This window comes from Strix aluco, chromosome 3 (genome assembly GCF_031877795.1).
Source record: "Strix aluco isolate bStrAlu1 chromosome 3, bStrAlu1.hap1, whole genome shotgun sequence".
Classification (NCBI taxonomy): domain Eukaryota; kingdom Metazoa; phylum Chordata; class Aves; order Strigiformes; family Strigidae; genus Strix; species Strix aluco.
Window position 1 is genome coordinate 52792505 of NC_133933.1, and position 11639 is coordinate 52804143.

Sequence of the window (11639 nt, forward strand, 5' to 3'; positions counted from 1 at the left end):
ACTGTGGGAGATAAAGCATAAGCCCTGATCTCCTTGGAAAAGCTAGTGTGCAGAGAGCTAAAGCATGAAATTATAGTGTACCAGCTAGTGTACAGTGGAAAATGCGTGCTGCTTTACTTTCCATCCCTATTTTTTTCATAGGGCTATTGCAATGAGAAGTAAAACAGCTGCTGTAAAGCCTCGCAAGTGACATGATTCCGGTGAACAGTTGTAAAAAAAAATTCAGAGATATTTATGAATGGAAAGCATTATACACATAAAATACATTATAAACAGAATTGTGTGTTTGAGCTGTCGTCAAGGCATCTTCCATTTAAGGTATTGCATAAAGTTTTTTGAAACCGTTCAGTTAAATTTTCGCCTGTATTCTTTCTGAGAGTTTTATTATTTACATAGTGAGAAGACAGAAACCTATTTGAGGAGTTTCCAATTCAGTCCAGCATTCCTGTAGGTAGTCCCACTGAAGCTGGTGGCAGAGTTAGATTTAACTCTATAAATGATCACATACTTGATAAGAAATAATATGGTGATAGGGTGAGAGAAGCAGAAGAATGGGGAACAAAAACTGCTTTACTTGCAAGTGATAATGAAGAATGTTTTTTACTTCTTTCCTTACTGAACAATGTTCTGTTCTTTTCTAAGGTGCTTAAGATAACTAAGCTACCATAGGCCATTATTGTGATTGTTTGTTCAGCACTCAAAGTATATGTATTTTACAGAACAAATAAGATAAACGCCCTTCCCCGTAGAGCTTGCAAGCTAAATTTTGTCACAGGTGAGAGCAACAACTAGAAGAGAGATCCATAAAGAAGAAACACAGTTACACAAGGAGGCCTTTGCAATCCTCTCTGTTCCCCAAGACATCAAGAAGTGCCCTGTCCGTGTAGTTACCTGCCGCGAGGGGGTCGTATCTGTGCAGCTTCTCTCGTTAATCACATTGGCGTACATCTGTCCCTGGGGGATCTGATGGCTATAAGCAACAGCAACGTACAGGATCCCTTTTATTTCTGCTCCTTGGCTAGCACAGTTCATGCAAATAGTTCTCTTGCATAGGGTAGGTTTGCATGAAGGTAGGGTCGTGCTCCGCTGGTCTCCTGGCCGCTCGCCAGCTGCCCATATGGTTGCCAGAGTGCAGCATTAATTTTCTGAGGCAGCACGCATCTGATGTGTAGTGCCACGCTGTATAAATCAGCACACTGTTAGAAGTTATAAATTCATAGGTAAGACTGAAATTACTAAAGTAACCCTTCTCATGGCTTCCCAAGTTGCATGCGTTTCTAGAGCAGAAGTATCGGAGCTGTAATTTTGCATAACGCAATAGAAAAGCTTATGTTAGAGCAACATTAACATTGCAAACCTGGGTCATCAAACTCCAGTCCTTACATAGACGACACACCCACTGAGGCAGATAAATTAGCCAGAATAAGGATTGCAGCTTTGGACACTATAAACACACATGAGTCAGGGAGGGAAAAGAAGTTTTTCATTGCACCATTATCTCACCCGCATGAATTGCGCACGCCATGTACATCAAAGTATCAATTTCAGAGCCTAATTGGTAAACAAACACAGTATATACAGGCTACGTGGGCAAATGAAATATCTTTGCTGTATGTTTAGATCCCACTTATTGTATGAATGTAGGAGATTACATTTAATAACCTTGACCTCTTTAAAATACAAGTAGGGAGGGGGAGTAGAGGGGAAAACAGGGCAAGTGTGGCAAGTTATGTAATTGGTTTTTGGAAATCTTTAGGTTTTCAGTTCAATTATCCTCACTCTATTTTTAGGAAGCACAAAACTGTATAAATGGCAGCTGTCTTCATAAATGTATCTTACTTTTGGTTTCTCTATGGATAAATTACAAAAACTGTCAAAAAAATTCCCTTAATAAAGATGCTTAATTTTTATTATGTATAAAAGATCTTTCTGAGTCATTTATTGGTAAACGTTTCTTGGGTCAAGATCCCTCATATTCTATTTGTACTAATAAAATAGCATAAGGGCCTTTCTCTACAGCCAACGGACCTAGCCTGGCTACCTCCATGGCTTTAAATTTTTTTAGCTGTAAAACAGGGTGGCTGCATGCAAATTGCCTGCTGGAGTGGTCGCTGGCACGTGCTGATTCCTAGTCTGTGCCCAGGAGTTGTCTGTGAGCTCTCCAGTTCATAGCCAGACCATGCTAACAATTAAACTTACAGATGGTCAGGCACAAAGGAGTGGCTCTGAGTGCTGAAATGGTCCAGTGGACCACTTAGAAGTGAAGAAAGAGCCTGCAAGCTCTTCTTGCGCCACTGGCTAGGGCCCTCTGCCCAGGCAGGGTGCTCATGCATACCTGTGGTTGTAGGGTCAGAGCACACACAGCCTCAGTCCTGTCTTAACTGAAGTGTGCTCTTTGATCCACGTTCAGCAAGGTGGATAAGAGTTTGACTGTCTCTCAGCATGTGAGCATTCATGTTGACTTCAGCAAGATGTATGTTTGTCTTCAGGTGAACAGCTCCTGGAAATGAGAAGCACATGGGAAGAGGGTCAGGTCCCAGTTAGAGGTTTGCAGTCAATGTGAGCATAATACTGGAATCCTGCTGGATTCATCCTCAGATGAATACTGAATGCTTTTCTGGAAAATGCTTTGTATCCAGCGAGTGCTGTTCTCAACATAGAAGTATTGAGGAGAAATTTAATGGCTGGAATACACATTAGATTATCAGATGATCTCTCCTGGCCTTAACCCATATAATTTAAAATGCAATCAGTTAAAACAAAGTTCAAAGCTGCTGCAGGTACCACAGAAGCCTTCTGGTAGTTCTTATTTTTAATCACCGATCTCTGCTTTAAAGTATTTTCTCCCAAACTGCTGTGTTGTGAAAGAAGATGAGAAATTGACCGAACATAAGAAGGGAAAGGAAGAAATGGAGTCTATGTAAAAATTGTCAAGTGAACAGTGAAAATAAACTGACATCCCCCATACCCAGAAATTTAGCTAATCTCTCTGTAGTGTACAGCATTATTTGTAAAAATGCTTAGATAAAAGTTATGCATTTCTATTAAGTTGAGGGTAGCTCTCCAATCAGTGGTCCAAACTAGGCTATTAGTTACAACAATGTGTAAGCATTTCAAGGCTCTTTGAGCAAGATGTAGTGGGTGTTTGGTCTTGTAATTAACCTGCTGCCATTGGCCATGCATTCTCTCCGCCTTGTAATTACCTGACTAAAAAAATAACGCCATTCAAAGCATACATTGTATAGAAAATGAAAAGAGCATTCATTTTAATCTGTTTTCACACTCACACGATGACTATAGCTCATACATACATTTCATATAATGAACAGAAGTCGTTTGGCCACATCTGAGCAGTTTTTCTTAGAAACGTTTGATTTGGAAGCAAACTGGGTCAGCATGCCATTGGCTTTTTGTTTTGATTTCACTTTTTTAGAACCAATCTGAAGATACCGGAAGGATTGTCACTTAAAAATATCTTACCACTGAGCTAAGAATGTAATGGATATTCAATTATTTGCTCCAACAGTTACTGTTCTTTTAAATCATACAATGTGTGTAAGTCCTGTATGTGGAGAGCTTTAGCCTCAAAAACAAATACTTCAGGAAGCTTGTGAGTGAAAGCATTGGTGTAAACCTGTGAAATGACAGTGCCTGCTCAGCAAAAAAAGCCCAATCCTTCCCTTGACAAGTTTTTCTTTGTATATTGCTTCTGCATTCTTGAGGTCTTTGTCCAGAACAAGTACGGAATAGAAGTGGGGTTTGTATGTACAAATGAAATGCAACTGAAAGCATCAGGAAACTCCTCTGTAGAAACCTGCAGTGGGATTTATTTTATCTAACCTCAATTGTCTAAAAGTTAGATCGAGAGGGTGAGTGTAGACTCCCTCTATAGGTAGTGGAGAGAAGCAGCCATTTCCAGAAAGCAGTTGACACCTATCCTGTGACAGGATTAAACCCTAATATTTAGATGGCTATGGAGAAGTGAGATGAATCCCTCCTTGAGAGTAATGCTGCCATCCCTCAGCTTCTTCAAAGCTTCAGTCTTTTGACTGTGGCACAGGCTTCACTTCCAAGCCCACCACTGCTTCAGCCAATGATACCATTTTTGTATGAGGAGTGATGCAGCTGTATTGGTCATCTCATTTATACAAAGACAAGGAGTCCCTCCACCTGCATTAAACCAAAGGCATCAAACTCAATGAAGGACCTGTTTTTCAGTTTATGGATGTCACAGCTCAGTCCTGCCCAACTGGGTAAAGAAGGGAATAGCTGCGGGGAGGCATATTAGGGAGTATATTTGCATTGCAGAACGTGAAATAGAGATACTTGGGCTACGTTTAAAAGCGCATCCTTTTCAGCTGGCTAAACTTGTCCATGTGAAATTCTCTCCTGCCTCACTTCTAGAGAGCTAGCTGGGATGTCTGTGCTCAACACTGCATCTGCCACCGTAGAAATACTCAGCAATTACACTTGGAAATAACTGAGCCCTGACTCTTCTCTGTGAGAGCAACCTTTAATACCAGGTTGTGCGTTTTTTCCTCAAACACCCTCACCTTTCATCCCGTGCCACTCCTTGATTGTGGGAAGAGACCCAGCCAAAATCACAAAGGTACTTCCTTCGGATCCTTCTAAATTCACTACAGTCATGAAGCTTGTGAACTACTAGCCTATGGATAAGGCACTCGGTGTGCTGTGACCTCTGCTTGTTAAGCTGACCACAACCCTCACATTTTTACTGTGTTTTCTGCATCTTTCCCTTCTGTCTGGTACTTATATTCCTTTCCTCCTTACTGTGTTTCAGTATGTGCTGGGATTTGAATATTACTTTGAGGCAGGGACCATCTTCTTGTGTACATGTGCAGCAGTTAGCACAGCTCAAAACGGTAGGGGCAAGATGCATCACCACATCATAAATGTTAAAGCTTACTGGAAAGGAAGTGTGACAACCAGACCCTGGTACAATAATCATGAGCATTTTGTACCCTTGGCTTCTTCTCCCATGAGTGCAATTTTACACAACAACAAGGAATGGAAAAAGCAGACCATCTCCTGGCAGTACGGGAAGGCTGACACGATGGCAGCTAGAGCTTGTTGTTAATGTCCCTGTCACGCACCACATACAGTCTCACAGGTAATTTAAGAAATGTGTAATAGTGTCCTTGCTTAATGTTACCCAGAAAGGCACTGTGGGACCTATTTAAGCAAATCCTAAAGATGACATACTCTAGCTTGCAAGCACATTCAGGGTCAACACCTCCCAGACAAACTTTCCCATATGCAGCTTTTCTAAGTGCAAAATTTGTCCTTACGTTGTTTTCACATTGTAAAAGTGCATTCAGATGTTACCAAATAAAAAAAACCCCTAAACCATAAATAGTTTGGTAGTAGATCGGACATAAACAAAGTACAGTTTCCAAGACATCTATCCTGAGGAAGGTTATCCAGATCCAGTACTGCAGGCCAATCAAATGAGAAAACAAGAATTGAAAGGTAGTTGTAGACAAAGATTATGGAGGAGTACAGCTCTCTGGGTGAAGGATCTCCTGAATCACATTACTTCTATATTTCAAAATGGGAAGATCACCGCTTTTACCCTTTCTGACTGAAGTTAGCAACACATGCACAGAAATAGGCACCTAGATTAATGACCTGTTTTCCAAAATGCTGTAAATTCCCAGCCGTCAAAGACACCTTTGAATCTTCACTTACAAATTCATCTTTGCCTCCCAATAACACCTATCCGTATATGGGAATTCAACAGAAAGTCTCCGCAAAAAAACTTCACCAGACGTGGTTAGGGCAGATGGATGTAAACTGCTTAATGTAACAAATCACCAGCGTCTGGAGGCGCTGCTCTGAAGCTGGGATGTTCTGCCAGGCGGTGAGTTTCCCTGCCAGGGGCTCTGCCTGCTTGGCCCTGGCCCTGGAGTGCGGCAGAGATTGGCCATGCTGGGCCCATCTACGTTGCACTCGCTGCAATGTATTTGCGACATGGGGCTGCGCTGGCTGCTTTGGGTGTCGCTAGTGAAGATGTCGTGGCAGCAGGGAGCCCTGCAAACCCCACCCAGCATACTGCTGAGTCAAAGGGTCAGTCTGGTGGGCCTCTCTGCTGTGAGGGTTATGCTACTAGCAGCATTTTAAAGCTAGGGCAGGGTAGTCATCCCAAGACATAGGCACTTCAGCTTGAGTAGGGTGTTTTGAAATCCCCAGCCTGTGCTGGATTTCCTTGCAGTTATTGGCCCTAATCTGACCATCAGAATTACTGTCATATGAGAAGGCAGTGTGCTGAGATTACAGCTCCTTCTCACCGTAACTTTTGACTGACAGTGGGCTAAGAAAACATGATCTGCTAAGGAGATATAAAATGCCCTGGTGCAGGCATGAGCTGTGACACAAGTGCCCCAGTCAGAGGGAGCAATGGAAAGACTCATCTATATTCCAGTAGATTATCAGGCAGAATGAGCAGCAGATCTGTTTTGATTTGTTTAATACAAACTATAGAATTTAATTCAGCTGGTTTTTGGATTAATTCAGCTGGTTTTTGGATTAATTCAGTGACTTACATTTGGTGAAGTCCTATCTTTCATAGAGACTTGAACTGAAGATGGCAAGAGACAGAGGATAAAGAACCTCGTGGGGTTTGTTCAGCCATTAATCATTCTGGCTGCTAAGAGGTGTGTTGTATTCAATGTGTCCAAATTCAACTTCCAGGCACTAGCTCTTGTCACACTTCTCTGTTTTGCTCAATAGCCTTTTAGTACTTAATATTTTCTCCTTTTTAAGACACTCACCTTTTACTTGCTGGTTTATAAAGGTACTGCTTTATCTTCCTTTTAACTAGCTAAACAGATAACCCTCTTTCTCACCGTAAAACAGTTTTTCTAGCTTGGAAGTAAGCACTAAGGCTGTTCACTGCACTTGCAAGCATATCTTGACTTTTCTGAAAGGGAATACTAGCATCCAGCAAAACAAGAATTCGTTTTTCTGGCTGTAGGAGTTAGAGCACTCACCGAATCCTTTGGGGCCTCCTGGCATGAAGGCTAGCTCTGCATAAATTAAGCCGTACTTCTTGTATCAAGTTCTTCCTGAATCTTTGGGCTGTATTGTATTGTTTCAGTTGAGAGTACAGAGCTTTACCAGATTAATAAAGAAAAAGTACATATTAAGAAAACATTCCTTCATGTGTGCAAGAGCATTCTTTCTAGCCATACATCTTTTTAACATATGTATAATTTTTTAAGGAAGAACTGTTTAAATTCTATCTGCAGTAATGCAACTAGTTTAATTCCTTAAAATCAGGCTTCTTGGTGTCTGGAAGTGCAAAGGAGCTTCTGAACAATTACAAATCTCTCTAAATGGAAACAAATATATATAGTCAATACTTCTTTTTTTTTCCCATGTCATGCTTTTAGGCCAAGAAGTGATGCGTTAAGTTACGTCAGGGATGGTCTAAAGCTCAGTCCTAATGACCTGAGGGGTTGCTTATAGAGAAAATGTTAAGACATCATTAAGGATGCTTCAGTGAATCACAGATTGCTTGCAATGGCTCTGAAGACTGTGTATATGTATGATAACTCTTCTTTTGTTAAGGATTATAGACTGTTCTATTCATTTTAAACACAGTAGGAGTGTTACTGCAGGTCAGAGAGGACTGTCATTGGTAAAAATTCCTGCAATCCATAGCTTTGCTCAACAGCCAGTTTTGGGTTTCTGTCTCAGAACAAGCTACAGCACATACACTTCAAGAAGGAAAAAAAATATGCAGGGATATGAAATGTGCTTTCAGAAATATTTACAAGATCTTCCAAAGTCCCAGTTACTTGCGTTTGTCCCTGGAAAGCAGATATACTGGTGTTACAGCCCTCAGCCTTTCAGCAAGGGTAAGAAATTGGAACAGATTTAAAGAAAATAACAATTTAATACTGTCATATACAAATAAGGTCTTGAGCTCAAAGGGTTCCATTAGACTGAGCACTTCAGAAATTATTTTTTTTCAATATAATTATTTTCCTTAAGGAACGTCTTAAAGACACTGCAACTGCCCAGCCTTCCTGTGATAGCTGTACAGCAGCCTGTTGGATTAACTGTACAGGAGATTTAAAAGGGTTATTCCAGGTTTTGCACCAGTGCTGAAAAAATAAAGTTACACCAGACCCAAACTGAATTAAGTAATTAAGAACCCAGCCTAACACATTAAAATGACCTTCTTGCTACCGATTTAATTTTCAAGCAAAGCCATGATCCTTAGCCACTGGTGTAAATGGATTTGCTATTGACTGTGGCAAAAACAAAATTGAGGCTCATTTGTGGTTCAAGGCTTTTTACAAAGGGATTTGGCACACTAACTGCACAGTGATAAAACAAAAGCAACACTGAATGTGTAATAGGTACACAGAGAAGGGACAAGAGTAGAATAAAATAACAGATTCATTTTAGAAGAAAGTGCCCCTTCCCACTCTACCCCTTCTATTTTTCCTGTTCTGTTTTCCTCCTTCCTTCCTTCCTTCCTGCCTGCCTGCCTGCCTGCCTGCCTTCCTGCCTTGCCTTGCCTTGCCTTTCTTTGCCTTGCCTTTCTTTGCCTTGCTTTTCTTTGCCTTGCCTTGCCCATTCTAGAAAGCAGTTATATATTTGCTGAGTTCCTCTTTACTAAGAATATAACTCAGGTCATGCCAAGTCATGCCAAGCACATGCTTACATATCTTTCCTGACTACAGATATTTTGGGGAAGTTAGGCCTTAATTAGGATCTTCAAGGATTTCTCCAGCTGATAACAAGATGCTTGCAGAGGTTGCCTTTACCATGGGAAAACCAGGCTCACTGCAGCTTCTCTGCTGTTAAAAAGTCTCTCGTGGAGGGTGCTTCAGGGCAGCATCCTCACCTTGCTGTTCTGAATCAACTCCTGGAAATGCTTGTCTTCCTTAATTTTTGAGCAATGATAGGAAATCCTTTCCATACTACATGCCTCATGTCTCATGGTGTGCCAGGCCCTGCGCCCCGTGTGTGGAAGCTCCCACACCAGCCCTGGAGTGAGGGGCTTTGGTCACTCTTCCTGCTGTTCACACAGTGCCTGTCTCTGGCCCCCATGGGGCTGAAAGGCAGGAGCAGGCAGAGGAGCCCGGAGCAGGGCAGGGGGGCAGGTGTCGTGCCTTGGGCTTGCTGCTACTGCAGCCCTGGGAGCTGAGGGACACCCGCTCCCCAGACTAATGTCAGCTGCAGCAAATATGCCTTTGGTTGCCCTTCCTGAGGAGAGAGTGCTGGGTAAAAGCTGAAGTTGGCAAGTCCATCACATTTATTGTACTGTGTTTTCTTTTAGGATAAGCACAGCACACACATAAGTGGGCAATGAGAAAGGGGAGAAGACACAGCCGTGTGTACTGGAGATTCGTGTTGTGCTGTGGTGGATCCTCCATCGCTTGGCATTTTCATGGCTGTGCCCCAATCTACCCTGTGCACCCACCTTGTTCCTGCACTCAAGTACCTAATGATGCCGAGTTCCTGAACAAATGCCTGCACTGCTCTTCAGTCAGGGCAGAAGGAAATTCACCTACTGCAGAGGGAGATCCTGTCTGACAAAATCTGAATATCCAGGTCAGGCAGACAAGTTCCCTTGTGGGAATACTCCTCTCCTCTGACATGCCCAACCAGTGAGTTTGCCTACCTTTTTGAAACTGCCATACCTCAAAGAGTGGGGTATAAACCTGCCACATGAGAAGGTTCGGTATCCACTGAGTACTGAGTCTTTCTGGAGCTGGGGAAGGAGTCAGATCATGATCTCAGTCTGACTTTCTCTTTGACAGAGCTTTTCAAAATCATGAGCAAGCCTAATAGCTGCTTATGAAAATGTGGGTATGAAAATTAATCATAATGTGCATCACCTCTTTTCATCCAGCTATCAAAACTGGGAGTGAACTTAGAAACTCCCATTTTACAGAGGAGGAAGCAGATGCCGAGTGAATCAATGAAGTAGAAAGAGGAAGCAGGCTTCTGACTCCTCCTCCCTAACCGCTCACCCACTATGCCTCCCATAGGTACCTGTTGTGCTGCACTTGGCTGTCATTTGTGAGAGCTGTTAGTAAACACACTTACTTACATTCATAGTTGTCCTTGGGCAGAGTCCATGGACGCCACCCCGGGCTGAATACCTGTCAAGTACCCTAGATACGCCCAGGGACCTAGTCAAGCGCTCCCATGCCTTAGGGACTGTGGAGAGGGCATGCCTTAAGGACTGTGCAAGCGCATTTTACATATGCAGCAGCAACAGCAGCAGCCTTAGCATGCCACCTGCCTGTCTGTTGTCAGGTTCTCTCAAAAAGGACTGTGCATGGGGACCTCCCCACTCACAATCTGTTCCTGAGGTGTACCACTTTCAGGTGAAGAGTTTTGTTATAGAGGCAGGTCAATGAGAGTGTCTTTGAATCTCGACAGCAGAGGATCCGCTTGCACCCTTCTCAGATCAACCGTTCGAAGGCAGGACTCCAACACTCTGTTGTGACTTACTCAGTAAAAGTTGTGTTACAGTCAAAGGAAAAAAGCTCTGATTTAGGCACCAAGCACAGATGAGATCCTAGAAGTTCAGGCTGTGTCTGAGCAATGAGTGCTGAAAGACATCTGGAAGAGGAGCTAATAGTGTAGTCCACAACACCAACATGCCGGAAAGAATAGATTGCAGGACTCAGAGAGAGTTTTAAGGGTTACTCAGGTTATACACTCATGTATGTCAGCAGTGCTGGCAATTTGCCTTCTACATAGTGGCAGTGGGAATCAGCTTAAATCCACTTTATATCTCCCTAAAAAAATAATGGATTTTCTTGAAGAGCTTTAAAGAAAAACAATGCAAACTCATTACAAATTGGCCTGTCCTTTAGACTGGAAGAAATCAGCCAGTTATTTTATTACTAAGTTCAGTAAAAATAATTACTTTACCAATACTTAATAGTACCCTGACTCTAGCTATCAGATAAGGAAAACCTTAGTCATATGGATGAGAACTGGAAAAAGTCATTAGCAGCAGAGAGGCAATTTTAACAGTTCTGTGTTTGATTCCCATGCAGAATTTCATATGTCAGTCGCATCTTCTAAACAAAACATTTTTGGCACTCCCATGGAAAGTAGTATATATACAGATAGACTCATTGGCTTGCTTTCACCCAAGCTTGTTTTGATACAAGGAGATAAATACGTTAGTTGTTTTATGAGGTTTTTTTATTTCAGATTTTTAGCTGGCACAAGTCAGTGCACTTTCAGTGATTCAGGTTTGAATTACATTCACACCAAAGTCAAGGCAATGCACTGCAGTGGAGTTAAACTGATTTACACTTGCTGAAAATCTGGTGAATTTTGTAAAGCCTCTTTTGTAGTGATATAAATACAGTGCAAAGTCAGTGTGAAATCACGGATTCATAAGAATTTTCATATTTGGCTGTAACTCATATGTATGTGGCTATGTAACTAAAAATTTATGAATACACATTTTACTCCCCAGTGTTTGTCACGGGATTGATGAAAGGGAATACAGCTGAGTGACCCAAAGTACACTCATTCCTTATGAGCGCCACTCCTGGTGCCATTGCATGTGCAGGTAAAGGTGGGTCCTTACACAATATTCGTGTTCCCTCTGTATTGTTACAGAAAATGTAGCT